General features: G+C 35.6%; 1 protein-coding gene across 1 annotated transcript in view; it reads right to left on the bottom strand.

Moving 5' to 3' along the window:
* The window catches only part of TENM3 (teneurin transmembrane protein 3), a 3,501,974-nt gene that overhangs the window by 1,498,780 nt on the left and 1,982,395 nt on the right, over positions 1-20,799 (bottom strand). The window lies entirely within an intron of this gene.

The following is a 20,799-nucleotide window of genomic DNA, read 5'->3' as shown; positions in this document are numbered from 1 at the left end:
ACTGATGGGGAAACTGAAGCCTCAGAAGGCTAAATGATGGAAACATGTCTAGGAACACCAGGTGCTATAAGCTTGATTTTGTAAGGCAGAGTGGCATGCAGGAGAGAGTACTGCTAGTCGAGTCAGGAAGACACATCTTCATATCCTATCTTAGACATGCATTAGTTGATTTAAGTGACAATCTCTCGGAGTCTCAGGTTCTGAGCCTCATATATAAAATGAAGTTGTTAGTCTTAATGCTGGCTAAGGTTGCTTCCATCTCTAAATATATGATTCCTTAATCCTATGAGCATATATAATGGGTAAAATATACTGAGACAGAAATAACCAAAGGATAACTTGTACGTTCCCTAGTTCCCTATAAGAGAGGAGTTGCTTTCTGAAACACAGTAGTGCAATAAGTGCTCTAGGTGGCTCAATAAATAGAATGCTGGACAAGGAATTTGGATGACCTGAGTTCAAATCCAGAATTTGTCATTAGCTGTGTGACACTGGGCAATTCAGTTAATTCTGTGTGCCTCTCAGTTTCCTCATCTGTAAAATGAGATGGAGAAGGAAATGGCAAAGCACTCAAATATTTTTATAAGAAAACCCGAAATGATATCACAAAGAGTTGGACATGATTAAAATAGAATAATGAACTAAGTATGTGCCACAACAGGCCCTGAGTTCAAAATATGTCTCTGTCTATTACTACCTGTGTAAATCTGGACAAATCATTTAATATCATCCAAGTTTGTGTTCCTCAAAAAATTCAATTGATTGGAATAAATAACCTTCAAAGTGTCTTCAAACTCCATGATATTATGCTGAGAGGATATTTTATTGAAGATGTATGTGAGGAGATAGAATCAGAAGGGAGTTTAGATTGTGGACTGCATCTCTGGAGGAAGTATTCACACTAATGATATCAGAGAACACTGAATATCAGAGAAATGTGACCTTCATGCAATTCCCTCATTTTCTATCTTTACAATTAAGTGATAGACCTTAAAGTTCAGAAAGTTTTGAAACTGAACTTACTTATCTTCCTCTGACCCACAGCACCTGGATCAGAGTCTTGAGAAGAGTAGACATGTAACAAACTGTTGAATGAACGCGACAACAATGTTTTCAAACAATTTTCCTCTTAATAATTTGATATGTAGTTATTGGGAATAAAACCAGCATCATTCCAATTTTAGAGATGAAGACAGTAAGTCTCACTATGATGAAGTTATTGGTTTAAGATCACCCAGGTAGAAAAGAGAAGAGCCAGGACTTCTGACTCCTGGTGCAAAACACTTTCCACTAGTGCATGCTGAATGAATGAATGAATGCTATCATCCTCAGAGTTATTGCAATGTTGTGGGACTAGTACCTAAAATTAAACCATAGGAGAAGATTCAGGGAAATCCTACCTATACATTGTTCTCCTTAGCTTTATTATCCCCACTTATTCTTTCTAATCTTCTAGGTGATGAAGCACTTCAAAGTGAACAACAAAGTTCAGTTGGATCATGAAAGTATGGATTGCATGATAGCACATTAATATCTATATCATATTATCAGCTGTTTTCAGGAAGGGAGAGGCTAGGGGTGGAGAGAATGTGCATCACAAAATTCAGAAAATGATTAATAAAATTGTATATATGTATAATTGGGAAAATTTAATTTTTAAAAATTAAGTTTAGTTTGTTGCAAGAAAAATTCTCAATCTAACACTTTTTTGTCACTGAATCATCCTGGTATTAGTTGACTAATGACATACATGGTGCCTGGTAATCAGTATTAAAAAAATGTTTTTAGTTGATGTTACTCCCTAATGACTATTCTCCCTCTCCCTTATCTTAATAGAATCATTACTTTTAAAAATATAGTTAATAATGTTATTATATTATTATAATTGTGTTATATATTGTTCTAGAATAATAACATAATTATATTACAACACTATAATAAATAAAATGAAACTGTCCAATCATTGTGTCTGATAATTTAGCCCTCATTTCATCCCTACAATCCACCACTTCTCTACTAGGAGGTAGAAAGCAAACTTCCCTGTCAGTCTTCTCACATCTTGCTTTAGTCAGTATTTTAGAATGTTGCCTATTTCTTCATGTGAGAAGCTGTACTTGGAGCTTCCTCCTTCCCGATACCACACCCTTGTGTGGAGGAACTGTGGATTGTTCCAAGCAAATATCATAATGGTTTTGTAATGATTCTGCTGCCATGGGAAGAAAGAGCAATAGAATGCTGCTGCGATTGTAACAATAATAATAACAGTAATCATGATAATTCTAAATCCCCTTGTAGGGAATCTTCTTGTAGTTAAATCTCCTTGTATTTATTAGGTAATTATCTTCATTTCCCAGGAGGTTCATGTGGAGCCATCTACATAGCTTGGTGGGATCACTAATAAAATTACTATTTGCATTTATATGAATGTCCTTCAAGAAATTCTATTGAAGGGTGTAATCAATGAGATTCCGCTGGTTAGTATTCTAATGCTTTTCTAGTTATTTGCTTTAGTAGGCGAAAGATGTTATTGGTGATTACAAGCAGATGCTTGGCATCTGGGCAAAAAGCATGCTAATCCCATGAAACTAGATGAGTTTTCTCTGTCTCCTCAGAGTTGCCTGCATATAGGCTGGCATCCTCCATAGGAAATAGGTTGTCAAGGGTGCGTTCAGAAGTAATGATTCTGCCTGGATAGTATACAGAATTTTCTCCTTCATACATATTCATGGGATGGGGGCATCAGAGCTAGTGATGGCATAGAACTTGTGTTTGAAGGATAAAATGCAATGTCATTGAGTAGTCACCTAAGCCTTTAAGAATGTCTTGAAACTATGGAATAAGTAATTACCTGATTACAAAGACAATGCCTGACAGCCATTATTTTAAAGAAGGAACAACTTTTAGCAGTGCTGTACTCTCTTTCTTCCTGAAATAGCCTTTGTTAAAAACTTTAGTTAGCTTCATCCCTAAAATGTTCAACATGTATAAAAACTAACACTAGGCTGTTACTAACATTAATTCTTTTGAGGAATGACTGCATTGGATTATTTGATGTTGTTTTATGTTTGTATTTTTTTTTTGGTGTGATTTCATTGGTATAGAAAACTCCTTTTAGAAAAATTCCTATTGCCAATGTAGATTCATAGTAGTTTTACTGGCTCTGTAGATAATTTCCTGGGGCTCTGAGTGGTTACAAAGAGAAAGCCTAGGATCCCACAACCAGTATGTCACTGGCAGGATAGTACAAACTCTAATAGTTTGGATTGGGTCCAACCAGCATCTTTAGCCACCTACTATATGTCCAAAAATGTTCTGTACTGGGTATTAAAAATAAAAAAATATATAGTATCTGTCATACAGCAATTTATTTTCTGTTGGAGTCTACTTTCAAACCTCTGTTACAACATAATGATATCATTTTAATGTTCCTGGTTGTGAAGACTGTTGATTAAATAAGGATTCCCATTGTATATTCTAAGTTTATGGGGAAAATCTGGTCAGCATTATTTGAAGAAGTTATTGCTTGTAATATCTCTTCAAAATCTTTAACCAAGTAGGGAATCATTTGTCATGTACCCAAGGCAATATTGATTCATATCACTATTATTTATGTATTTAAAACCCTCTAAGGCAAAAAGAGCAGCAAGGGTGAGTTAATCAGAATTCTGTGACTTACCCAAGGTCACACAGCTAGGAAGTATCTGAAGCCAAATTTGAATCCAGAACCTACCAGCTCTATGCCTCACACTCTATCCACTATACTACCTACCTGCCTCCATATCATTATTATTTCTTTGAATGAGAAGTAAATACTGTAAGCTGTCTATTTTTATGTGACAAAATTCAGTTTACAATATGCTATTGATTGGAGGAATACAGATTTTGTCATCTCTTACAAGATATGTATATTTGTAAAATTGACATAGATTATGAAAATGGTTTCCTTTCTAAAGTCCCTGAACTCCAGAGAGTTGAATAATTATTTTAAGGACAGAGTACTGAACTTGACATCAAAGGGGGTGGGCTCGCAGAATGCCTCTGATGCTTCCTTCTTGTGGGACCATAGACAAGATACTATCATAGTTACCATGATCTAGAACAAGAATTGCAAAATCTATCTGGTTAAAACTTCTTATTGAGAAAACTAAGAATAAAGGAAGTTAAATGATTTTTCCAAAGGTATCAGGGAAAACAATAATTTGAGCTAACTTTTGAATCCTGTTTTTCTGACTCCAGAGCCAGTGCTTTTGTGACTTAAACTCAAAGGGTCTCAGTTTACTCTTTCCTAAAAAGAAGGAGTTAGAAGTGATAACCTCTAAAGCCCCTTCCATCAATAAATTTATGGTCCTCTATGTTTTCTTATTTAGAATAGACCGATGATACTACATGCGTTTGGATGGTGTTAAGGAGAAAGACATAGCCTTGGAGTGCAGAAGACCTGGATCCAAACCCCACATTTGACACACTTCACCTATAGGACCTTGGTTATATTCACTTGAGCTTCTAATACATCAAGAAACTATAAAATCATAAATTTGAGATTGTGCCAATCTGCCTCAGAGAAGTACTTCCCAACTGAGATTTTTCTATACCAGTGAAGTCATAACTTTGGTCTAAATAAATATACATACAGGTATATTGCATATGTATACAAAAATGTTTAACTTGGTAAGTCATTAAAATTTTAAGTATACTATACAACTCTCTAAGAAAACAATTGTAGAAAAATGTAGAATTTTAGTGGTAGATGGAGTTTCCTACTGTAAAATTAGAATGTTGCTCCTCAAAACTCTTTCCCAGCTTCCAATATTCCTTTTCATGTTACGTGCTAACATAGGGAAGATATAAGTTCTGTGTAGCTCCTCCCTCTCTCTGCTCTCCCAGAAACACAGCTGGTGGCAGTAGGATGAGGTGAGGCACGAGAATTTTACTCAGGTGTTTTTTGACTCAGGTTTTACTTTTATTCTTTTTATTTCAAGTGGTTATTAATAAACTTTATAAAATATAATACTTTGAGTTATTGGATATTAATTTTAATGTTACACTACATTAGCAAAATCCCAGGTCCAATCTATATCTTATTTTAGCTTACCTTATCATATATTATCTTTCTATCTGTCTGTGTCTATTTTTCTATCTTTCTGTCTCTGTGTGTGTTTCTATCTTTCTGTATATCTATCTGTCTCTTTCTATCTATCTACCTGTCTACTTACCTATACATCCACACATATATGTGTTTGTATCTATGTTTTTTACTCCATATGACTATATAAACACATAGCTGTTATGTTTGTGTGCGTTAGGAGTAAGGGTTAGATACCTTTAAAAAATCCCAAAGGAATCCCAACTCTTGAAAAATGGGGGAACCACTGGATCTCCTTTGTGACACTTGGCAAGTTTCTCTGTTTGCCCTTCCTAGTCTTCGCTGCTGCTGGGTCTTCATCTGCTTCCTGCTCTATTTCTGAGTGAAGCACTCACAGCTGTACTACAAATCACCAGGGTCTTCACTACAAGCACAGTGGCACGTAATGTTCACACTCCATGAAAGAGGCATACTTCTGTGCTTGGTATACCTAGAGACGGTGAGATCCTTTCAAATGTCATCCCTGCTGACTCAATGCCCATCATTCTGTCCCAGCATGGGGAGGCACTCTGTCCATAGCTCAGAAGAAATGTCCTATCTAGATATTTGGGCAGAACTCTGTATTAATTATGTCCTGCAAGGTTAGACCGTATCTCACCTTGTTCATCAGGCTTAATCATTAGTAAAAGAATAGGTCTGGACACCAATATTGAAGAGAATATATTTGCCAATAGGGGAAGCAAAACCTAGGGGTGGGCACGGACTTCACTGAATAAAAAGCAGAACTATAAAGATGATTTTTCATCTAAATTTACACCACAGGTATAATGAGATTACTATATACACATTTGAAAAAACTACATGCTTAAAAATCAAACCCTATAATCTCCTTTCATCATACTTCAGAAATGGCAAATTGTTTCTTGAATTAATAATCAAATGAATACTTTCTTCATGTTTGTTCTCATTCAGATCATAATTTCATGGCTATTCTTAAAACAAAGATGCAATCTCTTCCACCTATTATTCTATGTATTGTAGCCTTAGATGTTCTACATTTATTTTCCTGTTTCACTTATTATAACACAAAGTATTAAATGGTAGCCTTTTAAACATGCAATAAATACTCCTTAATCAGTGTCTGCAATTTGCTATTTTCCACACAGTAACAGAATTAATATCTGGCTGATTTCTTGCATGCTCACCTCTGATTCTTGTAAGTCACACAAATAAGGACAGGGACCACACCTATAATTTCACTGGTATACAATAGCAGTTCTAAAAAGTATAAATAGGTGACCTGGATGGCAAGGGTACCTTACACCCTTTTAAGGGTTCTGTGAGGTCCAAACTATTTTCCTAATAATATTAAGATTTATAACTTCTAGTGTAGCAAATGTGAGAAAGGAAGGAACCAGAGACTTGATTTAAAAATCCAATACCATCCAATCAACTCCTCCAATACATAAAATGCATGGATATAATAGATATAATGCATGGAACCAAAAGTTCTTGGGAAGTGGATCTTGAATATTTTTTTTAAAAGTATACAGTACATGCTGGAGACAGAATGCATATGAAAGCATATGATTTTTCACTTGTTGATTTGTGTTTATGATTTGGGGTTTGGGTTTTATAAGATTATTCACTTATAAAAACTAATAATGTGAAAATATGTTTTTTCTTTAAAACTTGCAGGAGAATCCACAAACCTTTTTCCTGTATTATTCCTATATACAATAGAATCAGAGGGGGAAGGGAATAACATCTATCAGATACCAGATGATGTCCCAAAAGGCTTATGGGCTACAGATTCTACAGATATAGGTTTATTAAAATCAGTAATCCCTGTTAAAATGTTGACTAAAGGAGGTCCACCACCATGCATTCCACAATACCCACTTAGTAAAGAGGCCATTGATTGGATTACCCAATAATAAATTCATTATTGCAGCAAGGTATAATAATACCATGCATCTGTGAATATAGCACCCCAATTTTACCAGTTAAAAATACCCAAGCTAGATGCTGAAGGACAAATACTCTATAGATTTGTTCAAGGTTTAAGAACTGTTGGGGCAGCTGGATAGCTCAGTGAATTGAGAACCAGGACTAGAGATAGGAGGTCTTTTATTCAAATCTGACCTCAGACACTTCCCAGCTGTGTGACCCTGGGCAAGTCACTTGACCCCCATTGCTTAGCCCTCACCACTCTTCTGCCCTGGAACCAATACACAGTATTGATTCCAAGATGGAAGGTAATGGTTAAAAAAAAAGATTTAAGAGCTGTTAATGCTCATGTAGTAAAATCTTACCCAGTTGTACCAAGTCCTGCTACCATCATTTCCTCTATCCCAATTCATGCAAAATATTTTACTGTGGTTTATTTATGTTCTGCTTTTTTCTCAATACCTATACACAAAGACTTACAAAAGATATTTGCATTCACATGGCAGTGAAATAATTATATGTGGTCCTGTTTGCCATAGGGATTCTGTGAAAATCCTTGATTGTTTTCTCAAATCTTAATCAAAGATTTGAAAAATATTCAGTTTAAGAACAATGAACTTATTCACTTTGTAGATGATTTACTTCTAGCATCAGTATCTACAAAAGTGTGCCTATGTCATAGTAAACATCTTCTGTGTGAGCTCTACAAGAGGGGACACAAAATATCAAAAACGAAACTTCAATGGTGTCTTCCTTACATAAAATATTTAGGGTTTGTGCTGACTGAGGGGTCCAGAAGCATTTCTCAAAAAGAATAAAAGACATATGAAAGCTGAGTGCCCCTTAGACCAAAAGGCAACTCAGAGTTATCTTAGGAACCACTGGTTTTTGCAGACAATAGATGCCTAATTATGGGGAACTTAGAAAACCACTGATTGCTTTAACAAAAGATAGTAAGAAAGATCCACTGAAGCTAAAACCAGAGCATTTGCAATCAATTGCAAAGTTAAAAGAGGCAATATTATCAGCTCTCGCACTTGGTATCCCTAATTGTTTCAAACTATTCTTGCTCTATGTCCATGAGCAAAAGGGAATAGCTTCAGGTGTTTTGCCACAGTGCTTAGAACCAAACCAACATCCTATTACATATTATTCTGGTTAACTAGATTCCATAGCTGCAGGAATAGCTCCATGCTTAAGAGGAGTGTCAGCAACTGCATTGCTTATTACCAAATCTGCAGATTTACTGTTAGGCTGCCCACTGACCATTTATTGTTCACAAGAAGTTGAGGCACTTCTCCGAAAGTTCATAATGCAGGCATTTTCAAATCAATGTCTGCTAAATATGACATAGTGCTTTTGGGGAATGAACATATAACATTAAAGAGATGCAACACCTTAAGTCCAGCTACATTATTACCAGATTTACCAACACAGGGGGAACCATTGCATGATTATGAAACTGAGAAAGGCCTTGAGAAAATCTGTACCTTTTGATAGTTCCGACCTAATCTTATTCACAAATGGATCATCATATATGCAGAATGGAATAGGATTTACAGGTTCTGTGATAGCAAATAAATTTGAGACCCTATGGTTTGCTTCACTACCTAAGTGCTCAGGGAGCAGAATTAATCACTTTAAAACATGCATGTGAACTTGAAAGAGACAAACATGCAGATATTTACACTGATTCCAAATATGCATTTGGAATTTGCCATGCTATCAGTTCTCTTTGGCTTCAGAGAGGGTTTTAACATCTAGTGGGAAAAGAATCACTCATACAGAAATAATTCAAGAATTACTGTCATCTCTCCAACTACCAAAAGAGTTGGCAGTGATTCACTGCAAAGGGTATTCTTTGGGACAGGATTTAGTTGCCAGATGAAATTGTAGGGCAGATATGGCTGCACAATATTGTGCACAAAATGCTGCAGCTTGAATTATGAATCTTTCTGCTATAGATACCACAGATTTAGAAAAAGCATACAATGACAAAGAGGTTCAGAAGTGGGAGCAAAATTTTGGAGCTAGAAAAGAAAATGGGATTTGGATAGCATCAGTGGAAAAACCAATTCTTCCAAAAAGATTTTATTCTTATATCTGCCAAGCAATACACAAAAAGGGTCATTTTGTGATATAAACATTAATTGATATTGTCAAAAGAACTTGGTTAGCTATGGGAATTAGCACTGTGGCAAATAAGATCTGCTCAGCTTGCTCTGTGTGGGCACAATTTAACCAAAGCACATTTAAGCAAAAGGCTTTTGGTTGTCATCCACTAGCTCACACACCATTTGAGCTTTTGCAAATAGATTATATCAGCATGCTTAAATCAGGACAATTTAAATTTTGTCTAATAATAGTGGACCAACTAACTAGATGGCCAGAAGCTTTTCCATCTAGTAAAAACACTTCAAGCTTTGTAGTCAAAATCTTGTTGAAAAAGATCATTCCAAGATATGGTATACTACTAAGAGTAGATTCTGACAAAGGGAGCCATTTTAAAGATTTGGTTCTAAAACAGGTTTATGATAATCTGGGTTATCACGTCAAGATTTCATGTCCCATAGTACCCTAAAAGTTCAGGGTAGGTGGAGAAACTAAACAGAGAAATCAAAATTATGGTTGGGAAATTATGCATGGAAACTCATTTGAAGTGGCCAGAGATTTTGCTTCTAGTGCTATTCTATCTTTTCATTAGACCAAGAGGAGCTGTGCATATCTCACCATATGAAATGTTATTTGGACATTCACCATTGCAGGCAAAAAGTTTTAAAACAGCTTATGTTATCTATGCTTGGAGGAGATCTTGCACTTGCTGAATACATCATGGAGTTTTAAAACAGGGTTAGAGAATTACAAGAAATGGGAATTTTAACTCAAGGGGTTCCATTAGATTATGCCCTCCATATGATAAAACCTGGGGATTCATTTTAGATTAAAAAAAAAATTGTCAATAGAACTAGCACAATACGACCATTATGGATATAGGACCTTTCCATATTATTTTGACAACACCATCAGCTGTTTGTGTTTTACAGAAAGAAACCTGACTGCATTGCTGGCATGTGAAAGAAGCAGCAGCAGCAGAAGAAGAGATTGCATCAGACAACATGACTATAGTCAAAAAGATAACAAAAGAAGAAATTTTTCTCAAGATTAAGACAAAGGAGAAGACAACATAGAAGAAACATAGATGACAGCAAAAAACATTTGAACTGTAACAAAGACATTGAAGAAAAAAATCAACACAGTGAAGAGGAACACAGACTGATTATGGACAGGAACTGTAAGATTTTTTGCACCATTCTAAAATTAAACACTTTCATTATAGTTGCAAACAAATACCTCATAGTAACAACATGAAGACAGAAGCCAGTAGAAGAGGAAGTAATTTTAAAGATTTGGTAAGTATTCACTACAAAATAATATACACATATTGGACACATTTCTCACAAACTCTGCAACCTCATATCCAGGTGATGAGTATCCATAGAAATAAATAAATACAGATAAATCACCTTGGGAAAATAATAATAATTTTTCACATTAAAATAATATGATCTTATTTCACAGGAAGACTTTATTTGTTCCTTGGAGATAAAATCAAGAAAACATACATAACTTTCTAAAGAAAATCTTTAAGTTTTTCTTAGGCTACCCTAAGGGGGGAAGTTTGTTTTCCTCCTGCAACATGTAAATATGGTTTATACATAACATATACATAGATGTAGAAATTGCACAGATCTGTATATTCATATAGATGTGTATATAGTTAAATTATTACAAAGTTTTGATTTTATTAGTATAGTAAGTTGATTTTGAGTTTTAATGTATGTAGTTTTGGTTTTACATATTAACGATAGGATAAGGTCTTAGCATAGTAAAAAGTTTCATTTGAATTTTTCAAATAGGATTTGTAAAATGATGTTTGCATAAGCTTTGCATAGTTATTATTTTACATAGACTTTAGTTTTTTGAAAAACAAGTTAGTTTGTAACTATTTTATTATTTCAAGTTTTTCAAAAGTTTGCATTTTGTATTTTGCATTTTGAATTTCTGTAATTATCAGTTTTGCACTTGAATTTCTGCAAATATGTTTTAATTGATTATTTGTTTTCATTGAAATTTTCTTTTTTTATTTATATCCCTAGTATAGGTTAGCATGGATATAGTGTAGTGATAAAAATAGGATAAGTATAAGATTAAGATTATTTTTAGGAAATATAATAATAACAAGACTAGTTATAGCTTTAGAATTACATAGAATAGTGAGCATAGGGGAGAGATTTTTCATCTCTTCATATGCTTGAAGGGGGGAAATTGTAAGAATGATATTAGAAAATAAGTATTGTTTTATTAGTTTAGGGATAAAAAGTAGAGTGGCTGGCTTGAGAAAGAAGTAGAGTTTGAAGAACTAAGAGAGTGTGTTCATTTCAGATGTGACAGTTATAACCATTTTTCTGTGTCAATTACTCTCTCTGGCAGTTGGGAGTTAGCCTCTGGCAGTTGGCAGAGACACACACTCAGAGACTCTCTCTCAGGGCTGGAGGAGGTAACATCTTTGCCTCTCTCTCTGTCTGAGGGAAAGGCCTAAAATAACTTACTGTTTTCCTTTCTCAACTTGGGAAACAATATTGAATATCTATTTTGGTTTTTATAGATTGTTTAACTCTGAGAAGACCAAAGAAAAACATGGTCTTTGGTTTGGACTCTGAGTCTGTCTTTAAATCTATTAAGGGTCTATACTAAGACGGGAACTTGATTCTTGTTGAAACTCAACCAGCTAGCCTTCGCTATTTTATAATTTGAAGGCAAAGTTAAGAATTATAAGGATAATAGTGGTGGTTTTTATTTAGGTAGTATAAATTTGGGTTAATCAGATCAGGGATGATTAGTATAGCCTGTGAATCACAGGAGAAAAGGTTCCTTGTGGAACACGGGAGTTTATTTGGGTGGATTTAGAGTCCCTTAGAATTAGAAATCCCTTTTTATCCTTATATATTTCAATAAATATTTTATTTTTTAACTTGCTAAATTTTATTTTTACAGATAATACATGTATAACTCAGATGAATCACCTGCCAGATCTGTGAAGGGAAAGAAGAGTGGGAAGGAGGCAAGTTTGGTCATATAACTTGGGAAAACATATTAATACATGTAGTTGGTAAAAAGGAAATTAAAAACAGTATAAGTAGTATAAAAAAGTATACAGTACAGGCAGCTAGGTAACATAGTAGATAGACCTGTAGTCTGGAGGATAGGGTTTCCAACATTTCATAGCTATATGACCCTGGGCAGTCACTTAATCCTGATTGCCTAGACCTTCTAGTTCTTCTGCTTTAGAATCAATACTTATCTATTCTAATACAGAATGTAAAGGTGTTTCTTTTTTAAAGAAGTATACAGTAGTCCCAGAAACAAAAAGTTTGAACACTGCTCATACAGAGAGTTCCCAAGAGAGGATTCTCCCTCTACCAGTACAGACTGGCACCTTCTTTGTAATTTATAATTCCAAGAGTTGCCTAGGGCAGCATGAGTTTAAGTGACTTTTCCAGGGTAATATAATGGTTTCTATCTATTATATCAAGACTCTAATTAAAAAAATAATAATTGTACTTAATAGTTGTACATAGATAGCATCTTGAAAATGAGCAATGATGACTCTTTAACTTGACTGTTATGTGATAGAGGAAAAAGCCCTGTAAATCCATCAGTGGAACTCCACAGTACCCATTGGGTTACAGATCTGCCAGTTACTTTTTGAGAACATCAATAGCTGTTAGCCAGGGGACAGCCAAAAAAATGCTATCAAAGATACTACTCTTGCAGAATGTATGGAGATTACCAACCTCATTCTCAAGTGTCTGTTTGTGATATTTGTTACAGCAGAGATGAGGGAGACAGAAACTTCCAAGATGATTCACTCTCTGGACACTGAAAAGCACAAGATCTCTCCTGTGAACTCTTGTGGCAACCTTGGAGCTGAATTATTGATTAGTGGAACAACTCAAGACCAAGGAGCATTTTGGACTCCTTTGTCTGTGCTAATCAAAACTACAGCTTTAGCTCTTCCCAGTATGTTTCAACACAACAGGGACACTAAATCATTGAGGGAGCCAACTGTAAGCTATTTTACGATGTTCTTTCTCTAGGGAGACTCAGTGGTGTATCAATTAGGCAGTGTGTGACATACTAAAATATTTTATTGACAACTGCTAAAGAATATTTAAATGGGACAAAATATTGCCTCAGATAAAGCAATGATTTTTAAAATGGAAAATATTTCTTTGCCTGTCTTAAATTTATTGCAGGCTTGTTAACAGATACTGTGGTGAGAGTAAAATGCCCTTTCCTAAAGGTATAAAAATGCAGAGGGAAAATTGGATTTTTTTAATGTTGAACTGTTTCTTTTACCAAAAATATGCTTATTTTTCTTGAGTAATACATGTAAATTATTTTTAATAAATAAAAATTAATTAATGTCAGTGAGAGCTAGTCTCATGGCTCTTCACTCCCCAAAACCTTAGTAGGTACATGCCAATAATCCCTATTGTACCTGTGAAGCTGATGCTGGTGGAGGGATCTTTTGAACACTAGAATTCTGGGCTGCCATGTCAATTGGTTGTCTACATCAAGGATGGCATCAATGTGACGAACTCTCTAGGGATATGAGGGGTGTTATCAGGCTGCTTAAGGAGGAATAAAGTAATCCAGGTAAGAAATGGAACCCATTAAGGCAGCTCCATGTTGTGATTAGCTTTGAAGCAATTAGCAGAACATCTGTAAACTGGAACAGTTGGAGGACCTCACCATCTATAGCAGGGGTTATTAACTTGCGATCTGTGAACTTATGTGTGTGTAAGTGAGTGTAAAGATATATATTTTTTATTTTATGCATTTAAAAATGATTCTGAGACAGGGTTCATAGGCTTTTACAGAAATCCAAAGAGATCTATGACACAAAAAGGGTAATATTTGCACACACAAACACATACAGGTATGTGTGTATATGTATGCATGTATAAATACATGTATGGATATGTCTGTTTATATATTTGTGTGTGCCTGTATTATGTGTGTGTGTATATATATATATGTGTGTGTATATATATATATATGTATATATATATGGGTAGTGCCTAGAGCTTTTATATCATTATGTGGGGGAATTGTTAGTATTGAAATTTGCTCCATTGACTGTTTAACATTTTTTATGTGCCTGCTAGTTTTGGGGTGTAGCTTGGGAGAATTAATTTTTCTTTGTTTATGGTCACACAAAGATCATATCAGAGATAAGACTTGAACTCAAATCTTAAAGACTCTAAAGTCAGCCTTTCTTACATCATACCAAATTACATCTATTAAATAGACTGGGAAGTATATAGAGAGAATGGTTTTAAGGAATTTTGGCTTAAAGTGATTTCTAAAATATTATTAAAATAAAGGGTTTAAACTATATAGCTTTTAAATTTTCTTTTAACCCCAAACCTATGAAGCTATGACTTACAGAGGCAGTAGTTATTTAAGTAATATTTTGCAACCCCCATGCACAGGTGTATGTATGCATACCCCCCCACATACACATATGCACACACCCACATTTTTTGGTCCTTTTGAAGTGTTAATATGGAAAATAAGACAAAACAATTTGACTTTGTTCAATAATTTATATGTAGACTGATAGAGAAATCTCCTGAATAAGATGAATTGAATATTGCGGGGGGGTTTGGGGGGGACAAAAGAGAACTATAAGAATCTTTATAAAAGCGATGTCAGAGAAGATAAGTGGAGATGTGTGAAAGGCCTTAGAATGGAATTTCAAACTGCTGATAGAGGAAGAACTTGCATTACCAAGAGACACACAAAATAGACCAATTAAAGAAAAGATGAGAAAAGACAGAGAGGGAAAGAAAATTTCTGTATAACACCAATAAAGTATTTCCCACAAGATCAGCTTATTTAAAAAAAAAGAACAAATAGACTAAGCAAGCTCTAAATCATTACCAAAACAACATGTCCATGAAAGCCCTAGTAACATTTTCCTTAAGAAAAAAAAAAAATGTAGTATACGATAAACCCAAAGATCCCAGCTTTTGGGACAAAAATCCACTATTTCATAAAAACTGCTGGGAAAATTGGAAGACAGTGTGGGAGAGACTAGGAATAGATCAACACCTCACACCCTACACCAAGATAAATTCAAAATGGGTGAGTGACTTAAACATAAAGAAGGAAACCATAAGTAAATTGGGTAAACACAGAATAGTATACATGTCAGACCTTTGGGAGGGGAAAGGCTTTAAAACCAAGCAAGATATAGAAAGAATCACAAAATGTAAAATAAATAATTTTGACTACATCAAACTAAAAAGCTTTTGTACAAACAAAACCAATATAACTAAAATCAGAAGGGAAACAACAAATTGGGAAAAAATCTTCATAGAAACCTCTGACAAAGGTTTAATTACTCATATTTATAAAGAGCTAAATCAATTGTACACAAAATCAAGCCATTCTCCAATTGATAAATGGGCAAGGGAAATGGATAGGCAGTTCTCAGATAAAGAAATCAAAACTATTAACAAGCACATGAAGAAGTGTTCTACATCTCTTATAATCAGAGAGATGCAAATCAAAACAACTCTGAGGTATCACCTCACACCTAGCAGATTGGCTAACATAACAGCAAAGGAAAGTAATGAATGCTGGAGGGGATGTGGCAAAGTAGGGACATTAATTCATTGCTGGTGGAGCTGTGAACTGATCCAACCATTCTGGAGGGCAATTTGGAACTATGCCCAAAGGGCGACAAAAGAATATCTACCCTTTGATCCAGCCATAGCACTGCTGGGTCTGTACCCCAAAGAGATAATGGACACAAAGACTTGTACAAAAATATTCATAGCTGCGCTCTTTGTGGTGGCCCAAAACTGGAAAATGAGGGGATGCCCATCAATTGGGGAATGGCTGAACAAACTGTGGTATATGTTGGTGATGGAGTACTATTGCGCTAAAAGGAATAATAAAGTGGAGAAGTTCCATGGAGACTGGAACAACCTCCAGGAAGTGATGCAGAGCGAGAGGAGCAGAACCAGGAGAACATTGTACACAGAGACAAACACACTGTGGTATCATCGAACGTAATGGACTTCTCCATTAGTGGTGGTGTAATGTCCCTGAACAACTTGCAGGGACCCAGGAGAAAAAAACACCATTCATAAGCAAAGGATAAACTATGGGAGTGGAAACACCGAGAAAAAGCAACTGCCTGAATACAAAGATTGAGGGGACATGACAGAGGATAGACTCTAAATGAACACTCTAATGCAAATACTATCAACAAAGCAATGGGTTCAAATCAAGAAAACATCTAATGCCCAGTGGACTTACGCGTCGGCTATGGGGGGTTGGGGGGGGAGGAAAAGAAAATGATCTATGTCTTTAACGAATAATGCTTGGAAATGACCAAATAAAATATATTAAAAAAAAAAAAAAAAAAAGAATGAGCTTAAAAAAAAAAAAAGAAAAAAAAATGTAAGGGAAGAAGTAAAGTTTATTGAATTCTTCTACTAAATTCTAAAACCATCCACATGTTTCACAAATTATAGGAGAGTATAATCAGGAAGAGTTCATAAAAGTTAACTCAAGCTATGAAATGATAAAAGAATGACTAGAGTTCATTTAAGCCACATATTGTTGTACCTGGGTAGGACCACTCTTACTGGGATGGCTGATGGCAGGCTGCTTGAGCCAGGGAATTGTAAATTGTTATTTGCTTTAAATCTATTAAGGGTCTATACTAAGGCAGGAACTAGCATAGTGAACCCTGGGACCTTAGAAGGTAAGAAATGGAGCAGGTTAAAGTTCCCTGGCCTATGACTAGTGTGATTAGACACATGGTATAGGGAGACTGTCTCAAAAAATAAATAATAAAAACCATTTCTGCTAGCCTCCAGCTCCTCCATAGATGAGATAAATATCAAAACATTTCCGGACAGATGGATACCACATTTCTTTTTAAAATTTCTCTAGAGATTATTTCACAATCTTCTTTGGTAGTCTGTTCCAGGGTTTAATCACCCTTACACTCAAAAATTTCATCCTTATATCTAATATATGATGTCTAAATAATGAAATACACTGAATAAAAGAAGAAGGATAATTTAACTCCTACTCAAAGTACCAGATCTAGAGATCTAAACAATTTTTCAACAAGACATGGTCCAATTACCACCTGTAGGCAAATGACTTTCTAATCTCCATCTCTAGCCCTGACCTCTGAACTTTTCTACAGTCCTGTATTTCACTCCTTAGGTATCTCCTAGGAACTCTCTCTCTGTCTCTCTCTCTCTATCTGTCTCTCTCTCTCTCTATCTCTCTCTCTCTCTCTGTCTCTCTCTCTCTGTCTCTCTCTCTGTCTCTCTCTGTCTCTCTGTCTCTCTCTCTCTGTCTCTCTCTCTGTCTCTCTCTCTCTGTCTCTCTCTCTCTCTCTCTCTCTCTCTCCCTCCTCTCTCTCTCCCCCGCCTCTCTCCCTTTTCCCCTCTTTTTCTCTCCTTCTCTCCCTCTCTTTTTGTTTCTGTCTCTCTCTTTATCTCTATCCGTCTGTCTGTCTCTGTCTCTCTCTTTGCCTGTCTCTTTCTCACTCACCCCTTCTCTCTGTCTGTCTGTCTGTTTCTGATATTCTTTCTCTGTCTCTGTGTGTCTCTGTGTCTCCCTGTTTGTCTCTGTCTCTCTGGCCATATGTGTATGTGTGTGTAGATAGATCAAAATGCATTTTCTTCCCAGAAAACTATTTAGGTCTCCTGGATTATTGTCATGTTGCCATTTTTTCTCCTAATTTTCTGTCACCTGCTTCCCCAGTCAACCATTCATGGCTTGATTATTCTAAACTAAATAGTAATGCGCTTTATCCCTATATATTGTTTGCCTTACATCTTGAACACCATTTCTTTAATTGCAATTTGGGCAAGGGATCTAAATATCTTTTCCCAAGAGAACGGGCCTGGGAGGTCAGGAAATATTTGGATTTGAAAACTCCCTTATAATAGCAATTTATGTAACCTTAAGTCTCAGTTTCTTCACCTGTAAGAAGGATATTATAATATTTGGAGTGCCTATGTGTAATAGCGAGGGGGACTTAAAAAAGGACAGGACCAATGAATAGCTGTTTTGGGGTCTGAGTTCTGGGTGACACTTCCTCTTTCTTCCACTGAGTTGAGCTCTTATCAATGGAGTTAGGCAGTTCAGACTACAGGGTAAGTCTGTTCTTCCACAGCCTCCTTCTTAACTGATAGATTGAAATTCCCCTCCTACTACATAAACTCTGAATCAATCTCTGGTATAACTCATAAGTGTCTAAATTATTGAAGTATAGGGTTGTTGAAAGAATAAGGAAATGAAAGGAAGGGAAAGGAAAGAAAGGTCAGAGGGGAAAAGGAAGGTACCTACTATTTCTTTCCTAATACAACTTTTGAGGGCTTGACCAAAAACTCTTCAGGAAGTATGCTCTGAGTTCCCCTAAGGGAAAAAGAGAGTCTCTATTCCAAATGTTGGCTTTACTTGGGCATTTAGATCTTCATTTAGTTCAAGCAAAAAGATTTGGATATGAGTACTTCTTCCATCCAGCTCCCCACAGAGTCCCAAATAAGAACAGATCTTTCTGGCTCCAACTGCTCTTAAATCTTCATGGAACTCTCCCATTCCCCACAGGTCCTGAAGGTTCCATTTGCCCCTATTCTGAAGCATCCCTTCAAACTTCAGATTTTCTCTTTGCTCTTGGTCATCCCCTTATTCACATGTCAGAAGCTTATTTGATGAGAGGCATCAAATATATATGAAGCACTTTGCAAACTTTAAAGCACTTCAGAAGACAGCATTGGCTAAGTATTGGCACATGTGTCCAGCCGGCATGGAATGGAGCCCAGCTGCTCCATTCCCCCTTTTCCCAGGTGCCAAGGACATTTTTGCATGCCCTGCCCTTCTGCCCAGTCACCCAAAGTGAGCACTTCCTCCCTCTACTCTCTGGGTAATGCACGGGGCTCACAGGCAGCTTAAAGTTATAGTTTGGGCACACAAACTTGAAAATCTTCATTAATGCTGATATAGGATATCCATAAAGTCACAGTGCTGTTATTCATACTAAGACTTTTGGGATACCCTTTATAAAACATGAGTTAATTTAATAAAGATGCTATGTGTATTTGTGTAAACCTTCCAGCTGATCTTGCCTTTAGAGAAATTGTTGTTGATGATGATCTGACGCATAAAATGCAAAATGTAGCAACTGAGAAGATTTTAACTGACAAAGTCAGAACTAGCCATGTTGAAAATTCTGAAGCTGATGAATTTTTTTGTTTGATTATCTACCTATTAGATTTTTTCACACATTAATCCTATTTCCCACTCCCCCATTTATTGAGATAATTATTGAGATATATCTCAGTCATTGCCTAAGCTCCTTTGACATCTTCATTCTAGAAATTTTCCTCCATCAATGATCTAGGTAATATTGATCATCAATTCTGCTTTTATCTTAAAATTTTATTTATTAGAGTCATAGGCATGTTTAAAAAGACTAGGTTGTGCTTTTGACAACTGTGTGTAATGTTTCTCGTCTGGATCCTTTCTTGTAATTTTGTGTTGATTTTAACATTTATTCTCGATGGTCTGTATTATGACTGCTCATACAACTGATTCTGAATTCTCATACAGCTTCCAGGTCAACACCATGTTATTTCCTGACTAAATAGATACAATTCATTTATTATTGTATTCTGGGTGATATTATTTGATGTTTACCTGGGTCATTCATCCTGCTCTTCAACAAATTAAACAAAATTTGTATGTGGAATGATTTAGGAGTCTTTGATCATTTCATTCCTTAAATCCCAAACTGTATTTTAAAAAATTGTCCTGTTTATGAACCAATTGATTTCAAAGTGTCTGAGTATAAAGGTGTATGTTAACTTGGTTTGGAATATCTAGGGAATTTATTTCTTCATCTCTTGTGGCAGATGGTGGCACTTAAGCTGTAATTATCTTCATGGTGGTCCTTTTGCTTCTGCTAAGTATTTCATAAAATGAAGCTTTGAGTTATTCCTCATTTTGTGTATGTGTGTGTGGTGGAGGGTGGGAATATCAGCTCTGATGATTTTTTTCCTTGACTCTTTGAGGAAAACCTAAATATCATTTTTATTGGCTTCAATGTCTTTATGTTTTGGTTTCATGAATGTAGGAAACCAATATTGGTATGATTATGTTCCTTCTATAAGACATCAATTTGTTGGTCCAAAAGTATCTCAGGGAGCTAAATAATTAGGCTAAATCCAAAAATATGGAATTAAATAGGAATTAATGTCAGGTTTGGAACATAGATACCAAAAAACTTTATAAAAATATGATAAAGAAAATATGGATAAAAAACAGTTGTTCTGAAAAGGATTTGGGGTTTTTAGTGTACTACAAGTGTGATAAAGCAGCCAAAAAATGCTCAGACAAACTCTAGATTTTTAGGAAGGTGCAGTTTGCAGAAATAAGGAGAAAATAGTCCTATTATATTGCCTTCTTGCCAGACCTCATCAGGATTATTTTGTTGAGCCCTGAGTGTCAAGGTTTAAGAAGGTACTTATAAAATTAAGAGTATCCAGAAGAGGGTGACCAGAATGAAAAATCCTGGGTTCATGATATGATGGTCAGTTGAAAGAATTTGGCATGTTTGGCTTGGAGAAGGCTCATGATAGCAGTTCAAGTTTTGGAAAGGT

This window comes from Monodelphis domestica, chromosome 6 (assembly GCF_027887165.1).
Source record: "Monodelphis domestica isolate mMonDom1 chromosome 6, mMonDom1.pri, whole genome shotgun sequence".
Lineage (NCBI taxonomy): Eukaryota > Metazoa > Chordata > Mammalia > Didelphimorphia > Didelphidae > Monodelphis > Monodelphis domestica.
Note: the sequence above shows the minus strand (reverse complement) of the source record. Positions and strands in the feature narration are given on the sequence as shown.